A 27,060-nucleotide genomic window follows, 5' to 3' on the forward strand; every position below is an offset into this window, starting at 1 on the left:
GTAAGAGTCAGAGATCACGAGTTCGAAAAACCTCTGAAAGAGGGAGTTCGAACATTTAAAAATAATTCAAAGACAGAATTTGCATAGTATTAATTTTGAGTGTGTAAGTACCCTCATTATGCAAGTGTTACTTTGTATATATATATACACTGGTTATCATAAATTAAGGAAAATTCACAAAAATCGCGATAACTCAAGAAATTACACATGGAATTTTATGAAACTTACCCACAATATACAACACATAGTAAGGTATTAAACAACATAAAAAGAAATTATCAGACATTAATAGTAGTATAGAAATTAGCACATGTATAAAATAAACAAATTGGAAGTATCGGTTTGCAATAGAAAAAGTACCTTTAATATGGAATATGATTGCCTCTAGAAGCAATACAGCACAAACAGCGATGTGTGATGCTTTCAATTATGCGGTCTATCAGTTCAATAGGAAGTGAGAGCCATTGCTCTTGTAAAGCAGTTGCAAGCGTGGCAAGGGTCTGAGGGGGCGGATTGATGGCAGATACACGCCTCCCTAGAGCATCCCAAACGTGCTCGATAGGATTCAAGTCCGGGGATCGAGCTGGCCACTCCATGCGAGTAATTGTTTCCTGTTGAAGATAATCATCAACAATGCGAGCTCTGTGTGGTCTTGCATTATCGTCCTGTAACAGGAAGCAATCACCAATTGCCCCGGCATATGGGCGCACATAAGCATCAAGGATGTTGTCTCGATAAACCTGAGCATTCACGGTTCCCCTTGGAAAGACATGGAGGTATGTGCGCCCTCCTAAGGATATGCCTCCCCAAACACAGACACTGCCTCTTCCGTATGCATCTCTTTCACGGATGTTTGATGGATGATAACGGGTCCCAGGTTCTCTCCATATCAAATAACGTCTACTGTCACTTTCTAGACTAAACCTGGACTCATCCGTAAAGAGAACAGGCCTCCATTGATCTGACGTCCAGTGGACATGTTGTCGGGCCCACTGCAAACGGTCTCTCCTACGGCGTGATGTGAGCGGCACGCAAATGGCTGGTCGTCTCGCATACAGACCACCTTCGTGGAGCCTTCTGCGCACAGTTGACGTTGACACCAACCTTCCGGTGGCTGCAGCAAGAGAGGATCTAAGATGTGTCGGAGTAGCGGTTCTATTCCTGCGTGCACTTAATGTCAAATATCGGTCATCGGCACTGGTCGTAACAGTTGGCCGTCCTTGACTGAACCTCCTAGATGCCGAATCTGTGGTTTGAAATTGCCTCCAAAGTCTATGAACCACAGATGGACTCACATTTAGCCATCTGGCCACTTCTGATTGACTCTGCCCTGCCTCTAGTCTCCCGATGGCTCTCCATCGTAGTTCTTCAGGCAAATGATGCCTAGAGGTCATTATTACGAATTGGCTATCTCAGATTTTCAATGTCGCAATCACAGTAAAATTTGTGTGCTTTCTCTCAAACTTGGACTTTTATGCTCCAGGCAGATGACGTAAGCCGAGTGCAGCGCCACTAATTTGCATATTGCAATTTTACTCAGCTACTCTTAGTGGACAACATATGCAAATTTTGCACGGTTTGGCTTACTTTTGAAAGAGTTATCGCTATTTTTGTGATTTTTCCTTAATTTATGATAACCAGTGTATATAACAAATCAAGATTGGATTTGGAGTTTGTTTCTTTTGATTTTCATGACTGTATATATTGAATTCGTTACCTCATGTTATGGAGAGGATTGTTTCTCCTTTATGATGTTTAAGTTAAGTTATGATTTTTCTTGCTTAATAAAATTTATGATTAGTTAAAAGATGACTCTTTCATTATGCTTGCTGGGCATTTTCCACAACGCACTAAACTCTGCCAGCAAGGTTATGGGCCGTGCCTGCCCAGCTTAGTTAAGCTTTTTTCGTCTTTAGAATTAAGTTTATTATAAAGCTACTGGGGCCGTGTAGACAGATTGAAGATGGCCGAAAGTGACAGCATTTCCATATTGGGATTTACAAAGCTAAACAGTTTCAATTACAGTAGTTGGAAAATAAATATGAAAGTATTACTCATCGATAAAGGCTCTTGAGAATTTGTTGGTGGTACAGAGAAGCCATTACCAACTGATGCAACAGACAGAGACTTACGCTCTTATGAAATGCGAAAAGCTAGAAGTTACTCTACTATATTCCAAGGAATTGATGAGCAGTTTCAACAGCTGATAGCCGACACAGAGGACGGAAAGACAGCGTGGACTATTTTGAAGGAAAACTTTGAACCTACCTCCCGAGCACGGTTAGCCGGACTTATTGATGAATTCTTTGAATTGAAGTTTGATCCAGAGAAGGAGACTATTGGCATTTTCTGCAAGTTAGTAAATGAAAAAAGGAAACAGATTCATGACGCAGGTTTTGTAATGCCAGAAAAGCTCACATGTTTCCAATTAATTAGAAGATTGCCAGCAGATTATGACAACTTAGTTCAAATGCTTTATCGACTAGAAGATAAAGATTTTTCGATTTCTAATGTTGAAAAGGAGCTCCTAATCGAATCTGGAAGGATACAACAAAAGCAGAAAGACAGAGGAGAGGACATAGTCGCCGATGCTTATACTACTTCATCTACTAGAAAGCAAGCCTATCGGAAGTTGAATGGAAATAAAAGCAGTGGTCGCGTCCTGGGCAATGATACAACAACAACAATTGTGTGTTCCTACTGCAATAAGAAAGGACATAGTGCGGAAAGATGTTTCCTGAAGAAGAAAACCACGAAACGGAATTCTAAAACTCAAGATTCCAAGGAAACTTTTTACAGTGATTTGACTACGATAAGAGATGCTGAAATTCGCAAAAGGAAAGACAAGCAGTTTGTTGAATTCCTGATTGACACTGCCAGCACAGCTCACTTCTGTACACAAAGAGACTACTTTAGTAACTTCAAGACTTTGAATCCTAGTCAAGTACTTGTTGGAGATAAAAATAGTAAGTCTGATATTTTTGGTATTGGTGATATACATTTTAATGTTAAAGATAGAGATAAATTTGTTCCCATAAAATTAGAAAATGTATATTTTGCACCCAATATGCGTAGAAATTTAATAAGCGGTTCGAATATGGATTTAGCAGGGATTACTGTAAAATGGGGTAATAACAAAATGACTGTATTTGGTAAAAATCATAATTATTTATTTACTGTACCTAGAATTGATAAGTTGTATATACTTAAAGGCTACGTTGAAAAAGTGGTAGTAACTAAAGAATTAGCATTTAGTACAGGTCTAGATAGGGAATTGGTTCATAGACGATTTTGCCATTTAAATGTTGCAATGCTAAATCATATGAGTCAAAACAATGTTGTGAATGGTTTAGATAATTTGTGTGGTAAATTTGATTCTTGTAATACTTGTAAAATAACTAAATCGACTAGAACTAGTTTTAAAGTAAATCATGGTATAATGACTAAAAGTGTATTAGAGAAAGTACATATGGATGTTTGGGGTAAAAGTCCCGTAAATTCAGTTGGCGGAGCTGAATATTTCGTATCTGTAATAGATGATTTCTCTCGTTTTGTTGAAATTTTTACTATAAAACATAAACATGAAGTTTTTAATTGCTTTAAACTGTATTTAGCAAAATATGAAAGACAGTTTGTTAAACTTAAATCTGTAAGGTGTGATAACGGCATGGAATTTTGTAATGTAAAATTTCAAGATTTTCTTAATGAATTAGGTATACGTATGGAGAGAACTTCAGTATACACTCCAGAGCAAAATGGGGTAGCCGAATATTATAACAGAGTAGCTGGAGAGGGAATACGCTCGATGTTAGCCGATAGTGGTTTAAAAGGTAGATTTTGGGCAGAAGCACTGCATTGTTTTGTTCACGTAAAGAATCGTAGTGAACACAAACTACTGGAAGGTAAAACACCGTTTGAAATTTTCTATGGTTATAAACCGTCAGTTAAACATTTCAAAGTATTTGGATCTTTAGCGTATGCTCATATCCCTAAAGTTCAGAGGAACAAACTACAACCAAATGCAAAAGTAGGAATTGTAACTGGATATGCAGTCAATACTAAAGGTTATAGAATTTACTTGCCTAAAGATAGGAAAACTATAGAAACTATACACGTAAAAATTGATGAAGGTAAAAACGGAGTTGAAACACTATTTGGTAAACCTAGTAATGAAAACTTTTTATTTATAAATCTGAATTCAGACATCAATTTTGAGGATAATAATGAAAATGAGATAGATAAGGTTCATGCTAAATCTCCTGATTTAAAATTAAAACCTTTAAAAATAACAGAATGGACTAGAGTTGAGAGACCGCGTAATAAAAGTAGCAGAATAGATGTTTACTATTACCCTCCAGGCGATAAAACTAGATTAGATAAAGAATATTGCGATAAAAACCAAATTGAGTATGATCATTCTAAATTTAACTTTAAAGCTTTAAGCAAAACTCAAAATTTAACTTCTTCCCATAGTGACACTGATAGCGAAAGTGAAGATTCGCCATCTAATTCTTTTGTAGATAATCAAATAAGTGATATATTTGAAGGTGAGGTATATAATGCAGAAATACCGAAAAACTTTTCCGATGCACAAAAACTACCAGAAAGAAATCAGTGGAATAAGGCAATGGAAAAAGAGTTAAATATTATGAACGAAAGAAAGGTATGGGAAATAGTTGATAAACCTCCCAATGCTAAAGTAATAGGAAATAGGTGGGTTTATGCAGTAAAAAGAGATGAAAATAATAAAGTTAAACAATACAAAGCTAGACTTGTAGCACAAGGTTTTAGACAACAGCATGGTATTGACTTTCTTGATGTATTTTCACCAGTTGTGAATTTTTCTGTTATTAGATTACTATTTATTATTCTTGTGTCTATGTTATGTTGGAAATATGCACAGCTAGATGTGAAAGCAGCATATTTGTATGGAAATCTTAGTGAGGTAATTTATATGAAGCAACCTCCAGGTTTTGAAATTGAAGGTGAAATGAATAAAGTATGTTTACTTAAAAAGTCGATATATGGACTTAAACAATCAGGTAGAGAATGGAATGCTGAGTTAGATACTATATTAAAATCGATTGGTTTCGAAAAATTCAAATGTTGTAATTGTGTGTATAAAATGAATAACATTATTTTATTAGTATACGTTGATGACATGGTGTTATTTTGTAAGACTAAAACTATTTTAGATGAAACTATTGAATTGATTAAGAGTAAACTTGATATTCAAAATTTAGGAAAAGTCAAATATTTGTTAGGTGTTAACGTTGAGAACAAAAGCGGTAATTTGTATTTACATCAAAAAACTTATATTGAAAAATTATGTAAACGATTTAGTGAATTACCTAAAACTCATGTTACGTTACCAATTAAAGTAGGTTTTAAATTGCCAAATAAAGTAAATGAAATTGTTGAAAATAAAATAATGAAGAAATTTCCTTATCGTACATTGATAGGGTGCTTATCTTTTATAGCAAATCGTAGCAGACCAGATATTTCATATGCTGTGAACGTTATGTCACAATTCTCGAATTGCTATAATTACCAACATTGGACTGTAGTTGTAGATTTAATGAATTATATAATAAATACTAAAGAACATAAACTTTGTTTATCAAATCTTAATAATTCTTCTTTGATAGCTTATTCAGATGCAAATTGGGGTTGTCATTTAACAAACAGATTTTCTACATCAGGTTATTTGATATGCTTAGCAGGTATTCCTTTTAGTTGGAAATGTAGCAAACAAAAATGTATTGCATTAAGTAGCATGGAATCAGAATTTATAGCATTAACCGATACGGTTAAAGAACTTTTATGGTTTACAAACATATGTAATGAGTTAAACATAATATCAAAAATTGAAAAACCTGTTTTGTATTGTGACAATCAATCTGCAATTTATTATTGTAAAAATAATGTTGAAAATTTAAAGACGAAGCATGTTGATATAAGATTTCATTTCGTGAGAAATTTGCTTAATGAGGGAAAATTCGAAATTAAGTATATTAAAAGTAAAAGTAATTTGGCTGATTTTTTGACTAAGGCTTTAACTAAGACTGAATTAAATAAAATTAAAGGAATTTATTTTGAAATGTTCGATGGGGCCGCATGTCAGACTATGGATTTCAATGAACAAGGTTCGAGTAAGAGTCAGAGATCACGAGTTCGAAAAACCTCTGAAAGAGGGAGTTCGAACATTTAAAAATAATTCAAAGACAGAATTTGCATAGTATTAATTTTGAGTGTGTAAGTACCCTCATTATGCAAGTGTTACTTTGTATATATATATATATAACAAATCAAGATTGGATTTGGAGTTTGTTTCTTTTGATTTTCATGACTGTATATATTGAATTCGTTACCTCATGTTATGGAGAGGATTGTTTCTCCTTTATGATGTTTAAGTTAAGTTATGATTTTTCTTGCTTAATAAAATTTATGATTAGTTAAAAGATGACTCTTTCATTATGCTTGCTGGGCATTTTCCACAACGCACTAAACTCTGCCAGCAGATCTCGATAAAAACATTTTGCATTATCGATGTTAAGAAATTTCATACATCTCTTAAATTGTATATGGGAGCTCGGTTTGGTGTTGACTTGAAAAAAATAACATATAAAAAAATAAAAAAAATTTGGGGGGGGGGTTTAGCATCAAATTTGACTAGATATTTAACCACAGTTTTACAGTGCATGTTTTATTAACAGGCTAATTGTAAGTATTGTTTATCCTATATTTATGATTTTTGCTTAAAAATAAACTTACCAATTCTTATTGTGTATCATAACTGACTACAATTTTAAGTTCTAATGCTACTGAATAACAAAAAAAACTGCTATTTTATACCAAATAGTGTGAAAGAACAATCTAAATACTTCACTCTACCAAAAACTATCCTTAAACTTCGGAAAACTTAGATGAACACCTCTTGGGTGTAAGGTAGTTGCCACCATTTTTGATATTATCATTCACGAAAAAAATTTCTAATGTCTCTTTAATCTATCATTAAAAATATAAATAAAAAAACATATCAGTTTAATCAAATTATTTAAAAAACTATTGAATGGTTGCAAAAAGTTACGACAACTTCAAGCTTTTAATATGCAGTACAGTATGAGATTAAAAATCCAATTTATTCAATTCATCTGACGACCACTATCTGAAACAAATCACTTAATTTTTGAAAATTTTCCTAATTTTTTTTTTCCAAGTATTTAAAAAAAATATTACTTAACCAAAAAATATGTAATTGATTTTTTTTATTAATAAATTATACTTTCTACAATTTGAGACCAAAGTAAAGTTTACATCTGTAATACCTCCTGAGAGAAAAATATTTAAATTTTAATATTTTTCCAAAAAAATATGAAAAATTCATTCTTTAGTTAGATATTGTTCGTTAATAACTGAAATGTGAATTCTACTACAGACATTTGTTCCAATAATAAAAGTTGTAAAAATAACTGCAATCATATAATTCTTCTGCCTTGTATCTTGGAAAGCGATTATTGTGATTCAATTATTCTGATCTTACGAAGAGCCTTTTAGTTCCCTCCCAAGTGGGACTAACGTATCCGCCTTAAAATAGATAAATGGAATAGCATAAGTTTAAAGTAAGAGAAAGTAAGAAAATTATGATTGATGAGCTTACTGACCTAATTGAAAATAATCTTAAAAAGATGCTAAATACATCTTAATAAATCTGATAAATATACAGGGAATAATATTTTAATTATCGCATGCGAAACATCTTTATTTCATTATCAGTTTTTCAAAAGCAATAATATTTCACCACCTCTATAACGTGTGAATCAAATTATGCGAGATCATATACACTCAAATGAAATAGGGCTCATGTCTTGGTTCATTTCTTCTCAGTTGAATTAATTTGTGAGTCGGTACAGCTGTCACAAGATGCTGCTGCAATAATCGTGACTTACTTGCCAATTTCCTCAGATTTTACGGGAGATTTCTCTTGAATGTTTTAGGTAACAAATGTATTTATAATTATTTTTAACTTTGGCGTAAGATTTTTTTTACAATGCCCACCTGTGTTAACATCCGTCAATTCAGGTATTTACAGGGTGATTTTGTTGGCCTCTCTTTCAGGGGCACCATATAAGATGCGCCAACGTCGCTCCCACAGTAAGGACAGAAAGTACAGAGAAGGAAAGAACATCCATGCCTTTCCCGGGATTTGAACCCCGAACCTTTCTAATGTAGGGGCAGTTCCTTGACCCCTACACAGGCCAAATCAGTCGAATAGTTCCTGAGAAATCAAATTTAAAAAATATGATTTTTTTTAAATTTTAAATTATGATTTCTCAGTAACTATTCAACCGATTTCACCCAAATTTTGCATTTTCCAGCGTAAGTTTACATTATTTATAATGATGCAGAATATTGTATACCTTACAATTAAAAACATTTTTCAAACATACCTTATAACTCAAACAATAATAATAAATACTATTATTAAATAATAAATTCTATTATAATAAATACTATTGAAACTAAAAAATTTATTTCTTAATGTTATTTTTAGAGAAATTATTGAAACCTAGCTAGTTTACAGAAAAAATTCTGCACCATATTTTAAATTTAAATTAAAACACGTCTGTAGGTTCACCTTACCACCTTCTTACAATAAAAAAAAATTCCAGCAAATTTTATACTAAACTTTTTGATTTTTAAGAATACAAACCGCTCAGAAATTTCGAAAAACAAATCTTTACACACCTGTAATGATGTGGACCTTGTCAATATTTTTTTTCGAATTTATATATGAGGTTATTTATTTTGGAATTCAAAGAATCACGTTCGTATTTTCCCTCGAGTTGAATAGTTGAAATCTTTCCACCCGAAATCGAATAGTAAAACATGCAACAAACCACATGTGTTTGAAGTGTAAAATCTACCCGTGATTCAAAATACAAAATGATCGATTTTTCGCTCAATCGCACCGCCTGAAGCTGTTAAATCTAAAGGAAAACTCTCTTTTAAAATTAAATTCCTAACTCACTCTATATAATTACGTAAGATGACTCAGTGAACTTTCAAATTATCGAACGGTACATTAATCAGGTTACTTCACCTGAGATAATCAATTAGGCTTTTGAACAAGTTGTTAACCAGAGAAATTATTTTCAGGGGAGAGTTCTCCTATATTGACCCAAGTTTAAAAGAGGTATTTAATCTTTAATTTTCCACTCTAACATAAGAGCTCTTTTATTTCTTAACCAAATGAATTAGAATGTTCCTTTCTTCAAATTTTAATATGCTATACCAAGATTAATTTCTGTTTCAAAAATGGTTACTATTAAGCCGTGGTTGCTTTATTTCTTTTTATTAAAAATTAGAAATATATATATATATATATATATATATATATATATATATACACGCCGAACAGCCATTACATTATGACCACCCTGCTAATAACATGTAGGACCACCTTTAGCCCTCAAAACTGCTAGGTAGTCTGAGGTATCTGGTACCAAGCGCTCACCAACTGGTCCTGCAATTCCCTCACTTTGCGAGGGGGTAGCGTGGCAGCACGAATTTGGTTTTCCAAGTAGGACCACAAATGCTCTATTGGATTGAGGCCAAGTGAATTTGGGGGCCAAGACATGACTTGAAAGTCACTGGAATGTTCCTCGACGATTCAACCCTTATGACATGGTGCATTATCCTGTTGGTAAACACCTTCCCCGCAGGAAAAACTGTTGGCATGTATGGGTGAACCTGGTCTGCAACTATGTTCAAGTAGCTTACAGACGTCAGGATTGTTCCATGAGGATTATGGGTCCTAATGTGCCCCATGAAAGCATTGTTCCTGTGTGAGATACCATGAAAACCTGGGCGAACCTATTGTTATAGAAGGAGGGTGGTCATAATGTAATGGCTCTTCATTGTGTATATATATATATATATATATATATATATATATATATATATATATATATATATACAGAGAGAGAGAGAGAGAGAGTGATAGATATATAGATAGATATCCCCAATTATTAAGAAGTTTAGAAGTTGCCAGGAATTTCACTTTTGATTTTGTATGGTCATTGACACTGAAAAAGTAGGGTAGGACTGGTTAGCTTAGAATCGAAGGCTTGATGGAGCTAAACTGTTCAATCTGGAAACTATCTGGTTTAATCAATGTATTCATTGTTTAGTTTGTAGAATATATCCTTCTCGAAAAAGTCAAAGACGCACTAATTTTTTTATATTATTCTTTTTTTTTAAGAAAATGTTATATTACCCGATTTTACCTTACTTTTGGTGTAAGACCGGGAGCATATGTTAACTCTATGTGAAATTTAGAAACACTAGAATTCCATTGAAAATATAACAGACATTTTTATTGTTTACGGCAATTTAAGAATATTATATATTTATAAAATTCTTATGTGAAAAGTTTATATTCTTCCTCTGCTCTACAGCAGCTTTCGTGTGCCCCTTAAAACACTTTCCATATTGGATCCACCTGTGCTCTTCGTCCTTTTTTTTCTTTGAGTTAGAAATACATCTTTACAGTTTTTATCGTCTGCGTCGAAAGAAACATCAATAAAGGTTACAGTTATTTTTTTATATAAATCTGTTTTGTTATATTACTTCTTCATATACCTCTGTTTTGATGATTTTATTTTGAGGTTTTACTTTTTTAATCATCTAAAACCGCTTTCTTCACCTGAAAAGCACGTTTTTATAATGCTCATTTTTCTTCTCCTGTTATAGAAATGAAAAAGAACCATGAGCAGAATCTTTAATTTTTTAAGGTATGAATCCTAAGTAAACGCGTAATCAGGTAAAGATTTTCTATAACTGTAATGACCAATAATTTTGGACAGCTTAAAAGCAAAAGACCATTAGAGAGATGGCACAGTAAACCAAACTTATTTACGCTGACGCCATAAATTCAATAACAAAAATATACCAAAATAACAGCTTCTACTTCCTACCTAGTAAAAGATTATTCACAGTTAGTTCACTATAATGCAGAACACATTTCCTCAGAATCGGGACACCCATTTTCACTTTACTCTTATCTATTTGAATTATCTAATAAAGCAGAAAAATTAAATGCTCATCTACTTTAGTCTTTGAATGCACTTTCATCAAAATTGTCTATAAATTTTTTTACAGAAATATTTAGCCTAAATATTTTCAAAAATAAATCATTTAAGACAATTTTATCTTAACTCTATCAAAAGTACGTACATAATCATATGTTTTATTAAATCATTTATTGATAGCAATTAAAATATTCTTGAATATCTTTAAACCATTTGCTTTATTTTCATTAGTTTTAGCACAATAATTTCAGTTTCCTTCATCTTTTGACTATTAACTTTAATTACTCTTATTGAATTCAAAATATTTAAAGAATTAAGCATTTAATATGTATGCATTCCTTAACTGAAATCTATATTACTAATATATATATATATATATATATATATATATATATATATATATATATATATATATATATATATATATATATATATATATATACACAGTCAAATCCCGCTATAGTGAACCTTCAAGGGATCGAAATTTCTGTTCACTATAACCGGGAGTTCACTATATCCATTACGCAGGCAATTTAACTAATGGTTCCCAAACTCCTACCTTTTATTTCACATTATTCAAATAAATGACTCTTGCGTACAAAAAAAAAAACTGTAATCTTTAGCTGATGAGCAATCCTCAACATCAGATATGGAAAAACTTCCCGACTCTCAGATAATTTTCCCTGAATTTCTGTTATCCTGCTTTTTAAACCTGTCTAACCTGCCATTCGTGAACTTAAAAGTAGTCTCATAAAATCGCTTAGCAAATTCATCGACATGTGTTTAGATACTTCGATTGGTGAACCACTTCAGTAATGCTTCTTCAACTTTCTTGTGATCTGCTTTTCTCAACTTCTTTCTGCCATCTTAATTTTTTTCATGAGCAGAAATTATTAATTGTCTATTTTTCCATATGTTACAAACTGCAGATTTGGATAGTTTATATTCCCTGCAAATATCAGCTTCAATTTTCAATTTTCAATTTTTCTGATTATGTCCATTTTATCACCAATATAGAACGTTTTATGTTTACTGCTCGCCATAGTTAAATTTGAGACACTTGATTACAGGATTTTGAACTGAGAGCAAAAAGGAGATGAAATGAGGGCCTTATCAACACATATTAGTGTCCAACCCTTTGACCAACAATGAATAATTGCTCATTCCCTCTGACATAAAATGCATCTTGATCTGCCTGGGTTGGAAACATCTGCCTTGTTCGTTTAGGGATGGGAAAGTGAAATAAAAGGAGCAAACAAGAAAAAAATGCTTATAGCTACATTCCCCTCTATAGATGGTTTTGAAAATCGGTATACGTATTTTTTCTTTTTGAAGTAGAAATTTCAAAATTATTACAAAAAAAAATAAGTTGAAGACAGAAAAAAGTTCATTATATCCAACTTCCTAACTTTTTTGGTTCACTATATCCACAAAAAAGGACATTATTCGCGTATAGCAAGGCACGGGACCGAACATTTCGCTCACTATATCCGGGAGTTCACTATAGCGGGGTTTGACTGTGTATATATATATATATATATATATATATATATATATATATATATATATATATATATATATATATATATATATATATACATATATATATATGTCAATCTTTACTATGTTTAACGTACCAATTTATTTCCATTTCTCAATCTGAATCTTTAAAAAGAATAAGTGGGCTCATTTAAGAAATCATAGCAAATAAAATATTAAATGAATATGGAAAGAACTAGCACAAGTTTCGTCCAAATTTGGAAAGAAACTGGCTATTATTTTTTTGCAATTGGGATTCTTCTCTTCATCTTCTGAAGCATGAAAAAGTAATTCATAGAATAAAAGTACAACAGAGCTAACTGTCGCCAAATCAGAGAGATTTAAAACAGCGTAGAATCGAAATTTTTCGACATTTTCAAAGAATTCATCCACAAGAATTCTTTATTTGAAAGTATTCATTTGTATCAAACATTAACATATCAGACTTTAATCGTCTGCAAAAAGTAATTCTCCATGTTCAAAAAACATCATTTCTCTTGCACTTCCCAAGAAAAGAAGTTTCCCTCTTAAAATAACACACTCATTTATCTTCCTTAGAAGAACTTTTGAATTTAAGAGGTTCTTCAGTTGAGTTTATTTAATAGCTCTCTCTCTGTCATGGATACATGTTTCTTTTCATGACAAATGAAAAAAAAATATTAAAGCCTTTACAATGTAATGTACTATGACGAAAAAAAAGGACTTGAATTTCTTAGAAAGAACATTTTTGGATAATTCTGTATAACTAGTTGTTTCCCCCGATAGGATTTATATGTCGTGGAATTGACGAAAAGTCTTTCTTTTCTTAAATCATCCTGTAATTTTGAAATTCGACAGGCAATTAGACATTGAACAGAAAATTAGACATTATAATTTTACAGCCATTTTTCTACGGAACGGAATAAATTTATTTGTAAATTACGATATTTTAGGCATAATCACACATTAACCGAATATTGTTTTACAAATATAATTATAAATTCCGCAGTAGTGGGATAAAACCTTAAAATTATCCATCAGTATTTTCTAATCCAACTTTCTAAATCTACTTCAATGGGCAAAATTAGAAACCGATTGCTGTATGACTAACTTAGAGTAGACTTAGAAATGACTTGAGCAATTAATTATAAGTAAAGGCTTTCAAAAAAGAATCCAATCAAAATGAACTAGATAAAATTAAAAACTTGTTCCATTGCGTTATTCAAAGCTGCCGCAGAAGACAAAGTTCATTGTAATCGATAAAAGTAAATTCAGACTTGTGAAACTATTCTTTGTTCATTTTCAAGTTTTTCCAACGGTATATGAACTAAATGCAATAAGCATAAAAATATCTCACTTAAAATAATAGCACTTGCTTCGAAGTGGTGTTTACAGAACCCCATCTTCTCAAATATATCTCAAAGTTTGTCTGAGATTCTGCGTTAATATGAATCTTGAAAGTACCATCTTTCTCTATGCCATCAGGAATATCGTTTTATTTTAAGTTCACGTGGGATCCATTGTATATGAAACACAGAAGAACCAGATAGGGTCCTGAGTCTCTCTATAATTCTTATTCCGATTTCGAAGATATCGAATTGCCCTCCGACTGTCTGAAAGAATCCAGATTTCTACAGTCAAATGTTGCTCAGAAGCACAATCTAGTTTCATATCATACATGATCAATTCTGAGCAGAAAACGGAACAGTTTTCAGTATTCCTGCTTTTAAGAAATATCTCTCATCTGAAAATGTAACATAAGATAAACTTCCAATGTATTGTTCTGTTACCTCTGAAATTTAGGTTTTACTATGCTGTGATCAATATTTTAACTTTGGCAACAGTGTTATCCAGGTACAAAAAAAAATCAACAAAGGAATTGCTTGAAACATTTAACATTTGCAACCAATTTTATTAAAACTAAAATTTTTCAAACGAAAACAAACTCAAATCATTTCAAAATGCTACTAAGTAGATATCACATATTTCTGAATTATTAGTTACTTCAGGTTTAAAATTTAGCAATACGAACTTATATTTTCAATGAAATGTAATTAAAAATATAAGGCTCATTATTCTAATATTCCAAATCCAGTAAAAACAATTAAGAATAAAGGGCACGCTTATCTTAAAGTCTACTAAAAGCAATTAAAAATAATAATCACAATATTCTCTAAATCATGTAAAAATGGTTAAAAATAAAAGGCACATTTAACTTAAAATCTAGTAGAAGCGATTAAATGTCAGAGTAAATTATTCCTTTAAAACTGTACTAAAATCGAACTTGTTTTTAAATTCAAATCAAATTACGGACCAAATCCCTGGAACGCCCACCGGTAATGCCGCTAGACTCGTGACCAATTTTCTCCCACGAGTAGTAGCGCAACACCAGTGAACGTCACAAAAAAATAGTCCAACGATAAAAACAGACATGAATTCAATAATACTCTATAAAAGTGATAAAACAATACTAATTAAATATATATAAACTTAAATACCCATAATTCAGCTAAAAATTTCCTTTAAAAAGACAATTAAAAATTGTGATAAATATCAATATTGTGATTCCATTTGAAACTTACAATAGTGGTGCCTCCTGGTGACAAATCATGTTATACACCATTAAAACTCACAAGAATTCGAAAATAAGCAGAGCTAACCAGTGTAGCCATCTATTGAGGAAATAAGCGAACTATTTCCACTGAAAAAGTAAACCTATCCTTAAAATTATTTATAAAAAATAAAATACAATACAATTTTATTCTACAAATGCAATTTCTATTGATTACAGTATGTCTCATTCTTTTTACCGTCTGTTTAAGTTAAAGTTTCCCCCTTTGGAATACTATAAATCGCTTCCAGAACAGCCTATCTTATGTAATTGGGATGTTAAGTAGGTCTTAGTAAGAGTAAATGTTGCTGTTGTTGTCAATACTTGACTATCTTTCCATTAGCTCTCCAGCTATCCAATACTTTCGAGGCACATCATAAAATTTTCTGATTGTTGTATACTTATCCAGTTGATGTGCATTGAAAGCTCATCCAAAGTCATATAAACAAGCCAAAAGGAGAGTCTATAAATTTAAAATTAAAAAAATTGGTATGATTAAATAATTCTATAATAATTCACTAAATAATTCACTCGACAATTATTCTAATGGTGATGCAATAGACTTTAAAGAGCTAAACTCGACAGAAGATTGTATAACTCCTAGCTTTACAGCATAACTTATCAGACTTTTTGTAGGTCTCTGATTATTTTGCTAACCAATTATAAAGTTTGCAGTATGATGTTGAATACAATAACTCAAACGCTTGTCGTAGTACTTTGTAAAACTAGGACTCTATTTTTGCAGAAAAAGTTGCTAATCAACCTCATAAAGGACAATACTAGTTAGGGAGCTATTTCGCAACTCTGTAATAAAACGTGATGCGCTCAGTTGTACTCTTTTCAGCTTTTTAAGGATTTTGTCTGAGGTGACCTTATAGATTCGGTATCCATATTCAAGAATTGGTCTCGTTAGATGAACAAATATTTTTGTGATTGCTATAGTACATATACCTTTTTTTTCTATGAATGTAACACAAATATAGATGTTTACAGTTTTTCGGCATTTGCATTGGATTTCAACTACTAATTGTTTGGCTTTAACAAAATAAATAAATAAAAATTCCAGTAGCCTTTACAACATTTAAGATAAATTTTTAAAATGTAGAAAATTAGCCATTTATAGGTTAAATAAATCATTAACAATTAAAATATAAGTTTACAGTTCATTTATAACCAAAACAGGATATTTATGTTTTTACTTACCCATAAAATTCGATTGAACTTTACCTCTGTACATTTTACAACGAAAAACAATCAGAAAAATTTTAATTTCACCAGCAATTTACAGACATTAAGTTTTTTTTACAAATATTTTATATTTGTCATAGTTTTACCTAACGCAGTAAACTGGAAGGGAAAAAAAGCAAAGTTACTACTCTTTAATTTAAGGTATGCTAATGAAAAATAAATTAAACATCGCCTTTGGCTTTTTCAGTTTCTGAAATCCTACTAATTGAAAATTCATTGAGTGTTTCAATAATATAAGAGATTCAGTCTATATTTTAGAATTTAAAAATCCTCCTTTTATTAAGCTCAAACACTAAACGTAAGATTTTTACTTTTAGTGAACCGAAACTATTTTTTTTAGTAATTGAAATTTAAGAAAAGAAAAAATAAAATACATTTTATCGCTTAAGGAAAGAATATTAAAAAATACAATTTTTATTTAATTCTATTTTAAAATACAGTTTTCATATTTTCAAGCTCTTTTGTTTCCTCAGTTAAAATTAGTTGTACTGAAAGAACAAGAGATTACTAGAATTAATTACTTATTATCGTTAGAGGCAGTTTTCAACATTTTAATTAAAAACTTCAAGGATTTTTGTAATCATTGAGAAATTTTATATGGGTATTATATGTAAACAGTTTATTGTAAAGAGTCTATAAATTTAAAAGAACAAAAGAATAATAAAAGCAAGGTTATTTTTCTATAACAAAATCAAGCTAGACTCATTTAAAGAAAAGGAAATGTTTCTTAAAAAAACCTTCATTGGTATTCAAAGTGTTTTGGTAAAGAACGTTTCAAGTTTCCATTATGTATTTCAAGTTTATGAAAAAGGAGAAAAGGCGTTTTTAATTGTTTATTTCAATTTGAGAAAACATTATAATAGAGCTTATTCTTTACTTTAAAAAAAACATTAATGATTTAATTAAAGCCCACAATTTATAGTTAAGATGTAACTAAAAAATAATAATTGAAAATGGATTGAAGAAGCTTTTCAAAGCATACATTTTAAATTTTAAATATATTGTAATTTTTTTAAGGATTTAGTTTCAGCTAAAATTTATAATCAAGTTTAAATAAAATTTTATGTTTGAAAACAGATCAAAGACATTTCTATAGTATATATTTTAGCTTCACTATATGTTACAACTTGTTTAGGAACTTAGTAAGAGCATCAATATATAATTAAGTCGAAGCTCTAATTAAGTTCAGATATCCTGATTTTCTAAACATCAATCAAAAAATCTTTCTAACAAGGTTATTGTTTGTTGCATCGCTAAGCATCTCTTAGACATGGGTCAAAGAGAAAGCAAAATTTGTAAGTGAGACAAATAAAAAAATGAGCATACTTTTCTGTAACTTACTCTGCAATAAAACTTTTGTCACAGAATTAAAATAAATCATAAGAAAAAGGCAGGAAAAACTAACAATTGCAAGTATCTATACAATACTATTGTTGGGAACATGTTGAAAAATCCATTTGATGATAACTTTTAACCCTATCATTGTCAAAAAATGCAACAAAAAAATATTACACCCCCTCCCTAAAAGCCATAGCCTTATCAGAAAGAATTTCTTTCTAACAGCTTGAATTTTAACAAAAGAAAGTACATATCTCGTTTACTCTCTAAGTATTCTCTCTCTTTCATCATTTTGTCAGTCACCAGCAAATTCATGACAAAAGAAGTTGAATCTAATCCTTTTATATCTTTTTTTCCATTCAAACATCATTAATTAGCTTAGATAAATGTCATAATACCGATGGAATTAAATGATGACCATCATGATCCAATGCATCACTTAAAAGCTAAAAATAAAACAGTCAAAACGTCAATATTGGAAAATTAAGTTTTAAACCAATATATATTGACTCTTAAATTTTATAATAAATTTCGAATCTGATGCTTAACAGGAAATTTTATTATCCCTTTAAAAGCTCTTAAGTATAACATTATAGAAATTGGATTTGCAGCAAATTATATTACAAGAATGATAAAATTTTACAAAGAATATCAGATTCCTAAAATTCATTAAAAAAAATCAAATAATTATGGAAAAGGCACGAAACAAAGAAATACTTCGTAACATAAATGTTAAATTTATGAAAAATAATATTATTTGGATTTTAATCTTTCCTTAAATTCAAAGTCCATGTCTCATTTTTGGAAAACTAACATGTAAACAGTAAACATTAATGCTTAGAAACCTTGGCACTGATAATTAAGAAATTAAATGTTTATTTGTAATTAAATGTTTTTAAATCTGTCTATAAAACTAGATCTCTAAGATAGGTTAACAAATTTTTTCAAGCAATGAGTGGTTTGCTGGAAGATAGGCTTTAAACAAGCAGCTTCTTAAGTTTTTTTTTTTATTTATGTTTTTGAATATTTTATTTTTTTACTCTAAATAATTTTTTTTTATTTATAAACAGAAACTTACGTTTGTCAAGTTATAATAATAGGGTGCCTCTTTTTTAAGCTTTTTTTTTTGTTCTATTCAGTGATCCCGGGTTTTTTACAGTTAATGGGGACCAGAACCTTCCGCGAAAGCTGAAAAACCATGAAGTAGGATTTGCCCACAGGAATTTTCGTGTATACGGGTACACGAATGTTTTAAATATGTAAACAGTATTTATACTTTACGCGTTAAGGACAAAAATTACAACAGTATACGTATTTACTTAAACGTGTCAGTGCTAATTAATAAGGTTAATTGCAATACCTTATACAGTAATAAACATTAATCAACATTGCTTTCTGAGAGAGGCGAAGAGTCTTGTGTTGGTGGGGGAGAAGAGGCTCTCACTTGACTCGTAGAAGCTCTAGGCTCACTCGGAGACTCTTCCGCTAGAGGAGCTGACGGTAGAGCCAGGGGCTTTACCTTGCAGAGAAACATGGTGATGCGTAATTGTTGTCTTTGTTTTTTCTTTTCCTTCAAAATTTCCCTGTGCAAGGACAAAACCCCTTCAACGCAATTGCTGAACTCGACTGCTCGAACCATATCGTGGTCAATGTCTTGTGCAAATCGTTGCATCGCTCTTGCCATGTTGCACAATTGTTGCAGATTCTCCTGAGTAAGGCCACGCTTATCAGTTTCTTCTTCGTCTTCCTCTTCGTTTTCTTCCTCACTTTCAAACTTTGTCATCTCAAGGAGGTCTTCATCGGTCAGTTGGTCCGAGTGGCAATCGATAAGGGCGCTGATGTCTTCTTTTGTCATGTCGACAAATCCTTCATTCCTTATGATGTGAGCCAGCCTCGCCGCCTTCTCCACCGCTAAGTGATGAATTTCTTCAAGAGTGAAGCCTGGATAGTCGTGCACTACGTTCGGCAATAATTTCTTCCAGCTAAATTTTATGGTCTCACTCTTCATGTCCTTTAATGCTTGCTGAATATTAGACAAAGGGGCAATGTCGTAACTTCGCCAGTATGCTTTCAAGGTGAATTCGTCATTGGCATCGTCAACTACCGATATGAGGCTCTCCATCGAATAGCTAGTGTAGAATGCCTTAAGGGCACGAATGGCATCTTGGTTCATCTGCTGAATTAGAGATGTAGTGTTCGGGGTAGAAACACCGTCAGCACACCGTCATAGTGCAAGTCCGTAGCATGACCGCCTGCACAGTCCATCAGGAGATGGACCTCAAAGGGGAGGCCCTTTTCAGCCAGATACAGCTTCACCTAGGGAATGAAGCGATGGAGGAACCATTCACGTGTCAGAGCTTTCGTTATCCAGGTCTTGGAGTTATGCATCCAGAACACGAGCGACAGAGCCGTATTTTTGTTTTTTATTCCCGTGGATTTTTGGCTTTATAAATAAGACCTGACTTAAGCATAAAACCTGCGGCATTGCCAGTCATGATGACAGTCATATGGTTTTTGTGAACCTTGAAGCCTGGCCTGTTCATTTCGTGCTTGAAGAGGAATGTACGCGAAGGCATCCTTTTTCAAAAAAGTCCTGTTTCATCCATGATGAAAACTTGTTCAGGGAGGTAGCCTCCCTTACTGATGAGGTTAGGAAACTCTTCCTCCACGTAACGACAAGTAGCATCGTTGCCAGCAGAGGAAGCCTCGACATACAGAAGCACGTTTCTGAGGCCGTATCTATTTTGAACTTTTTCGAACCAGCCTTTGCAGGATGAGAAGTTTCGTTCTCGAGGAGTCGAATAACTCCTGGCTTGAAGTTCGTCAGCACCTTCTTCAGCTTCTTCATTGTCGTCATCGGGCAAGATTTTGTTGTGGAGAGCTTTGTCCTGATCATATTAGAGTTCAAACTCACTGTCTTTTTCCTGCAATCATTAATCCACAATGCCAGTGCAGCTCTTATTTTCACAATTCCTTTATTACGTGGAGTTACCACACGTTTCGCATCTCTATTGAAGGCTATTGAAGCAGTTTTGCTGATGTTTGCTTCTTCTTTCTTGATGTACCGCATTGTAGATTCATTCATCCCGTAATGGCGTGCCACAGATGCATAACTTCTGCCCTCTTTGATCATATCTAAAAGTTTCACTTTTTCGCTGATGGTCGTCATCTTCTTCCTCTTGGGCGCCCCGGAAGAAGGATGTGCAGGGGCACAGCGTTTAGGTGGCATTATAAGTTCTTAATTAATAAAAAAAGTTATCACTTAAACAAAACAAGTTATCGCCAACACAGCACTAAAATACAGTATGCGAGACAGTCAACATCATGGACAAGACTGGCGCGATACAACAAGAGAAGATACTGGGTGAGGCTGCGATTATGCTCAGACAATCAACTCACAGGGATAAATCCACTCGTACTCTCATTGGTCGATGTCGCACCGGAAAACAATCACGCGCCTTTATGAGAGCCCATGGTATAGGCACTCTGAGTCAACTCATCTCTTTGTTTGACATGCAGGGACCCTTCTCTCTCACGCATCAACATGAAACAGCGCTCCTTTCCGCAATGTGACTGCCAACATGGTTGTATGTTTTCATTTTTATTTTTTGATGAATATTTTGGAAAATGTAAAAAATGCGCGAAATGGCGAGGGACCACTGTATATTTACTGTGAACTTTTTGAGGTTGGTACTACTACAAAGTTACTGCAGTTTACGAACTGCAGTAATTCTGATGCGTTTTGACCTTAATTATATAACCGTCTTGATCTAACTAAATTCGTAGAAGTTTTGGTGTTTTTAATCAAAATTTCGAAATTTTGAGGCCATACTTCTCACATAAGATATTATTTGAATTTGGAAAAAAATTGTATCGGTAATGGCGGGGATTGACCACTTTTTCGGGGTATTATATTTTACACCGATAAAAAAAGTGTTTAAAAACGAAGCACCCTAGTATACAGTAGTCTTCTATTATAATTAATTATTTGATTTGAAAAAACTGTCATGAAATTTTAAATAAAACTTGGAAAAGGAATGGAAAAGACAATTGTCTAAAATTTACTACCTGAGAACTTTAGCAATTATTGCCTATTGCAACAAACACATGCAAAAAGTTTCCCCTTACCTGTGTGCTGTCCTTTTATTTTACTTTTCTCATAGAAAGCTGAGTATTAATAGATTAAAACTCTTTTACAATTGTTAATGAATGATTTTTGAATGTTACATTAGAGGTTCACTTAATTGGCCATTTTTCTGTTGTCCATGCTGTGCACCAGAGATTATTGAAGAGAGAATCATCTGAAATGTAAGTCAGTACCTTTACAATAATTATATTTGAATTGTATTCTATAAATAAAGTAGACTTTATGGCATATAAATTTATATAATGTTTTTCATGCGTGAAAATATGATATCAAAATATTGAGTACGAGCTCAAATGGTAGATTATTCACCTCTTAAGGACACGACTGTAAAGTCAAATCCTGGTCTTGCTTGGCTGATTCTAATATTTTTCCATCTTATCGGTCAAAGTTAAAATAAAAAATAGAGTGACAGCTTTCCACTACCGTCAGTCCAACAGTTAGTGGTTACCATTGTTTTTCTCTTCATGCTGCCTAAATACTACTTAGTTTCACTTAAAAAGTCCCCCGCGCATACGAATTTGTTTTGCCACATACAAGAAGAGCATTTGTTTTTAGGATTACTTTTAAAATTACTAGCATAAGAAATCAAAAAAGGACATAGCCACTAATCTTTTGCAAATTGGTTGTTCAACGTCGTGAATAAATTAAATATTGAGCAAATTTTAGTTAAATTAGATCCAACTGACGAACAACCATCTTTTACGAAATTCCTTTACGTATCTCAATTTACGAAATAGGCGAGATTCTAAAGTACGGAATATAGCACAGACTTAATTATCTGAGTTATTTCTTTCCCGTCAAAAACATTAATCCCTCTTAATTAATGCGATGTCGCTAGTGTCTAATAAATTCTAATTTATCATTTTATTTTTCTAGCATTCATCATTCGCGTCATAGTAGATTTTTATCAAAAACATTTTGTCATAGTTGAAACCTGTTTCATTTTTCTAATTTCTATCCTTTTCCCTAATGGCAGATAAAATTAGGAAAGTGACAGATACAAATTCGATACATAACGCGTGAAAAGTGTAGCATAACCTTATACATTAATATGCAACCTAAACATTTTACTATGAAAGTAATATTATTTATTTGTATATATTATGCAAACTCATTATTTCTGAAAACCATTGACGTACCATAGTTGCACTGAATATAGTTCTTGGAAAACTATGTAATGCTTCAAAACAGCAAAATAGTCAGTGAATACCTGTCTTAAAAAAATCGTCAATGAAATACATTTTACGATTTTTTTTCATTGCTAAAATTTTGTTTCAAATTCTATTAGAATTAAGGTATCCATTTAGTTTCAACACCTTCTTTTAAATATCAATATAAAATTTTTTTAAAAAAACTAGTTTGTTTGTTTTATTGTGTGTAAAAACTAGCAAAAAAAATCATCATTAATATTATTTTCTTTTTATGCCAACCGGCCTGCGTAGCGATCAGGAAACTGGCCTCGCTTCAGAAAGGTTCTGGGATGAAATCCTAGGCAAGGCATGGATGCTCTTTCATTCTGTACTATCTGTCTTTACTGAGGGAGCAACGTTGCCTCCCTAATATGGTGCCTCTGAAAGAGTGACCAACAAATCTGTCCTTCAGATGCCTGTATGACAAATGGTCATTCTCCAGGTATGCATTGAAAAAAATTCTTTTTATCTCTCCATTTTTAGGTAAAAATAAGGCATTTGTTCGTATATACTCTAAACACTGAAAACAAATTTCTGTCACCTAAAACAAAATTCCATTGAGGATTTTATACAGAAGGCTGTGAATCAAGTTATGAACCATTATCTTAAAAGCAAGTGCACGTACTACTGAGTTAGGGAGCAAAGTAGTTAAAAGATCAAATTTTTAAATGTTTTCTCTCTTGTCTTTGAAAGAAAACACGCATAAAAATTAAATTCTACTTTTTTTTCTCTTAGTCTGTAGTTCAAAACACGTGTACTCTTAATTTCTTTTGATTACGTAAAAATGCAAGAAGAGTAAATGTCAGAAAATTCTGATATACTATCGCCCTTTTGTTGTAGGGATTACTGTAGTCGTCACCTTTTGACTTATACCTTAATAAACATAATCTGTGATAAAACAAATCTCTTTTTAATTAGATAGTATACAGCAACTTCCACTGGTGATTAATGGAAAAATAATGTGATGAAAGGGAAAACTAATAAAGAAGTTAAAGTTTAGTCTCCGGGAATAAAAAAACAGTATAAAATTTCTTAGTGCCTATCATTTTACTCTATCAATTTATACGTAATATTTTAGTTGAAGGTATATCTTAGCTTAATAAAGTCACTTAAAAAATTGCGTATGAATATAAACTAGATAAAATGACATTCTCACTTTATTTAAAGAGGCGAGATTGTCTTCCTCCTCTAAGGTTTCAAAATAAACAGTTTTGCATACATTATAATTAATGCATGCACAGATTTAAATAAAGAAACAAACTTAGTAGGAAAAGGTAAAAAGCAATATTTTGAAAAAGCTCATAACTTTAGGTAAAAAAAAAATTTGTGTTTAGTTTCATGTTCAGAACTTTTTTTAAATTTTATTTTATGTTTAAAAAGATGGCTCTTAATGAGAGAATATGTTTCACAAAAAGCTCCCGGCAACTGCTGGGATTTTTAAAGTTGATGTTCTCAAGTAAACTATGATTTCACTTGACTTTTTTAATTAAGTCCTTCAAACATTTATGCATTGAAAATAATTGACAAATTAGAATACAAAAAATAACTAAGATTTGCCGCAGATATTTTTCATGTAATTTGATTAAAAAAAACTTTTTAGCAGAGGATAGGTGTGTCATAAGATTATATACGTACTATGATTTTAAAAATTATGTTGTAAAGAGTTAAATAAAAAGACACTCTTTGAGGATAAAGCAATTTTATTTTTCGAACTTCTATTTAAATAAGCCTTCATGGAAGATTTTTTGATGGAACTAACTCTCATTCGCGTTACATGGAGAGGAAAGCCAGGAAAACCTCCAACGAATAGCCTAACAGCAAGACAGAAGATATTTTACGTCAGCACAGTGGTCGGTGAGAGACAGCTGCAGAATTTGTATCGACAATCTATCGCTGGGTTTTGAACCCGGTTCACCTCATTGGAAGGCGAATGCTCTAACCCCTGAGCCTTCAAGGTTCTTCTTCCTGATATGACCATATCGGTTATTTTGACAGCTATGGAGATTTGAGAGTAGCTCTGGGGTGTAGTGCATGCTTTCTTTCACCTATAATGTTTACCTTTCTTATATTTGCGCACACGTCTGACCACATAGACACTGTACAAGTTTTATTTTCTCCTTTCCTTTTTTACAGAGGAAGTACATATTTTCTGCTTGTTAATGTTCACCACAGCTTCTCATAACCTCTTGCGGAGTTCTTTTTATATTGCTTCAAGATATGATGTTACAATGGGCTTAGGCGACATTGCACTTTCTTTAGAGAATTGGTAAACATTTGTAGAAAATTCTTATTAGTAATCTTATAATACGAGAAACTTTTAAATTTCAATAAATAACTGTTGCCCGTGTAAAGTATGTTAAAAATTTATTCAACCAACGAAATGTCTCTGAGACTTTATAAGAATATAATTTTAATATTTTTATGCATCAAAAAACTCTATCATAAACTGATTTTTAATAGTAATGATCAAAAACATATTATTATAAACTTATTTAAGCAATCTGCAACTTGAGTACTAAACTTAACTAAGGGATATTTTATATAGTTAGTAACCTGAAAAATTTCATCCAGACATTTTTAAATTCAATCAATTGCAGTGCAGATGTGTTCCGAATGGTTTATGGACACGAATTCCAACACGAATGGTTTATGGAATAAAGCAATAATTGACTTTTTCCTAGATATTGCAGGTATGATTTCTTCAAAAACAATTCAAATCCTGTGACTCTTCGCATATTCTTGATAATTTTTATTTTTACTTTATTATCGAATTGAGATTTTCATATTATTCTTCAGAGAAATTTCCAGCATACCCTCCTAAATGAAACTACAAGCAATAATGCCGTCACTTCTCTTTCTGGCCAAACAAAACAAAACTGTTCATCATGACTGATACCTATTGGTAGTAAATGTGAATAAGTTTTTGCTAATACCTCTTATTTCAAATAATGTGCTAATAACTATAATGATATGAAACTTTTTTTATGATAACGTTATTTTACCTGAAAATAAAGGTAACTTTTTACAGAATAAAACGAAATACCATATAAAGTACAAAGGAATATTATAATTAACTTTTTACAATGATAATTGAATTAAAAATATAATATTTATTCGTGTTTCTTCATTGCAGTTAAAATTACCACAATGATTTTTGTAGGATATTAAAAATGTTGGTTGTTCTAGTGTCAATTAGTTAAAAAGGGAAAAAAACATCGTTGTACATCGGAAAATCTCAATATTTTCTGACGGTGTATAGTGATATGTTAAAACTTTTATATCACTTTAGCACAGGTTTTAATTTTTTTATTTTATTTATTTTTCTTTAAATTTTTTGCCTGATTTTATTTATTTTTGACAATTAAAAAAATATATATAAAAACTAGTATAATTATGCATTCATCTATATATTTTATATTGCATTTCTTAAAATTCTTTGGTTTTGAAAAAAATAGCAAACACTAAGTTTAAAAAAATTTCTTTAACTTTTCTTTATCTATTTCTGTGCACTTCAACTTATTCTTTTTTATTTCTTATATCACACCTGAGCTTTCCCAATATTTATTCACAGCCTTTTGAACTTATTAAATTATAGTCCTGATTTAAAATGGAGTTATACAACTTCATTTCATAATGTTTGAAAACATCAATATATTCTACTTTTAAACTTTAGCATTTTAAAAATTGAATCTGGGGTTTTTCAAACTAAAATGTACATTTTTGTTGCGTAAATGAAAATAAATCTTCAAAACTTTATTCAAGCTCTAGTTCTGACTCGGATGCTATTTCGGAACATTAAAATTCCAAACATATGCTTCCAACTGAATATAAATGTATTTCATTATCATATTTTGGTAGTTTTTGAGCATGCATTAAACCTCTAACCTGGCAAACAAATAAATTGATATAGTTTAA

This window comes from Parasteatoda tepidariorum, chromosome 7 (genome assembly GCF_982258835.1).
Source record: "Parasteatoda tepidariorum strain Cologne lab strain chromosome 7, Ptep-v5.0, whole genome shotgun sequence".
NCBI classification, from domain to species: domain Eukaryota; kingdom Metazoa; phylum Arthropoda; class Arachnida; order Araneae; family Theridiidae; genus Parasteatoda; species Parasteatoda tepidariorum.